The sequence below is a fragment of the Cetorhinus maximus genome, chromosome 11 (genome assembly GCF_964194155.1).
Source record: "Cetorhinus maximus chromosome 11, sCetMax3.hap1.1, whole genome shotgun sequence".
Lineage (NCBI taxonomy): Eukaryota > Metazoa > Chordata > Chondrichthyes > Lamniformes > Cetorhinidae > Cetorhinus > Cetorhinus maximus.
The window spans coordinates 56595332-56597956 of NC_135889.1; positions in this window are offsets into that span (position 1 = coordinate 56595332).

The window sequence follows — 2625 nt, forward strand, 5'->3', positions numbered from 1 at the left end:
TGATTGACCTCCAACAACCACAACCATCTTCCTTTGTACTAGGTATGACTCCAACCAGTGGAGAGTTTTCCCTTGATTCCCATTGACTCCAGTTTTGCTAGGGCTCCTTGATGCCACACTTGGTCAAATGCTGTCTTGATGACAAGGGCAGTCACTCTCACCTCTCCTCAGGACTTCAGCTCTTTTGTCCATGTTTGAACTAAGGCTGTAATGAGGTCAGGAGCTGAGTGGCCCATCGCCGAACCCAAACTGGGCATGAGTGAGCAAGTTATTGCTAAGCAAATGCCGCTTGATAGCACTGTTGATGACCCCTTCCATTACTTTACTGATGATGGAGAGTAGAGTCGGGTGGTAATTGGTTGGGTTGGATTTGTCCTGATTTTTGTGTACAGGACATACCTGGGCAATTTTCCACATAGCCGGGTGGATGCCAATGTTGTAGCTGCACTGGAACAGCTTGGCTAGGGGCACGGCAAGTTCTGGAGCACAAGTCTTCAGTGCTATTGCTGGAATACTGACAGGGCCTTTACAGTAGACCAGTGCCTTCAGCCGTTTCTTGATATCACATGAAGTGAATAGAGTTGGCTGAAGATTGGCATCTGTGATGCTGGGGACCTCCGGAGGAGGCAGAGATGGATCTTCCAGTCTGCCCTTCTGGCCGAAGATTGCTGCGAATGTTTCAGCCTTATCTTTTGCACGGCTGTGCTGGGCTCCTCCATCATTGAGACTGGGGATATTTGTGGAGCCTCCTCCTCCTCCAGTGAGTTGTTTAGTTGTCCACCACCACTCACGACTGGATGTGGCAGGACTGCAGAGCATAGATCTGATCCGTTGGTTGTGGGATCGCTTAGCTCTATCACTTGCTGCTTAAGCTTTTTGGCATAAGTTTGTTACAACTGAGTGGCTTGCTAGGCCATTCGAGAGGGAATTTCAGAGTCAACCACATGTAGGCCAGACCAGGTAAAGATGACAAGTTTCCTTCCCTAAAGGGGCATTAGTGAACCAGATGGGTTTTTAACAACAAACAACAATGGTTTTCACGGTCATCATTAGACTTATATTGAATTCAAATTCCACCATCCGCCATGGTGGGATTTGAACTTGGGTCCCCAGAGCATTAACCTGGGTCTCTGGATTACTAGTCCAGCAACAATACCACTACTCCATCGCCTCCCCTAAAATATCAGTGAGATCGAAGCCCAATTCTAGGCCAACCTTGATCCTCCTGGCTTTGGTGCGTGCTAACACACCACTGGTTATATCTGAAAATGGGCCATAATTAATTCTACCATGTCTAATAAAGAAAAACCAAATTTAAGCATTAGCCAAGATAAACAATTCTCAGTAACTTAAAAATAATGTACTAATCCTCAATTAACCACATGGAACTTTGGAAGCATTGAGACAGCTATCAATAACAGCAGGTAAAAGGAGCTTTAATTTTGATTCAAATTTAAGACTGCATGAGTGCTGCAAATTTAATTTATACTCAATTTATATTACACTCAAATTATTTAAAATCAATAATGCAATTAATTTAGCTTCTGAAACCAATGGTATTAAATCTGTGCACTAATTTTTAAAATCAAGATTTTAAGCGACATTATATACATATAAAAGATATATGGATGAGTACATTCAAAATTATCAATAGCTTTAACAGAAGACTGGAATTTGATAGCGTACCTCAAGTATTTTCATAACCCTACATTTTCCTCATTAACCTGACAGATGCACTTTATTGCCAAATCCATTTCAAGGTGGTGAATTTTGTGATACATTAATCCAGCTCATTCTGCACTGTCCAGCTTTACTTGAGCAAAATCAAAGACTAGCATGATAAATGTGATCCTGTATGAAACAACATCTAATTCATTTTTGATGTGAAGTTTGCATTAGAAAAACTTAAGAACTCAGCTGATTACTACAAATTTAGAATGGAAAATTTACTCTTTACCTGAATTACAATGCTAAATTTCTGTTTCCATTTTTATTTGAATGCTTGTGTTCTTAAAATGTAGTGTTTAAAATGTAGTATTCCTCAACCTAAAAATTCAATTGACCAATGTCGATTCAATGGTCTTTTTTTAGAACATGCTGACACAGATTATTTAATGGTCAGCAGTGCTGGATCAGGGAGGAGTGAAGAATTTAAAATATATAAATTACTAATACAACATACTAGCACTTCCTTTTTACCGATTAAGTACTGCCTCCGCTGGAATTTAATTCTCATTATTTTAATTTACAAGATTTGCAATAATTCTAAGAATGACCACTATTCATTAAAATCAAGTGTAAAAGAAATATATTTAACATGAAATGCCTCTGTATATACAATGAAGTACTTGAAAGTGCTCTTGCCAAAGGACAGAAGCCAAATAAAGATGACATTTACTAAACTTAATTTTATTGATTCTCTACAAATGAATTGTGTTCCCAGAGCATAAGGTATTATCTTATATATATATCTTAATGTGGATACTGACAAACCATTTGTTTCATCCAATGTGCTTACAGGTACTACTCAATCACAGTTTACATATTGCTGCAATGGGTTTTACTTACTGTGTACTTCAGTCACAATATTGTGAAATAAAGCCATACAGAAAGTATACGCACCAG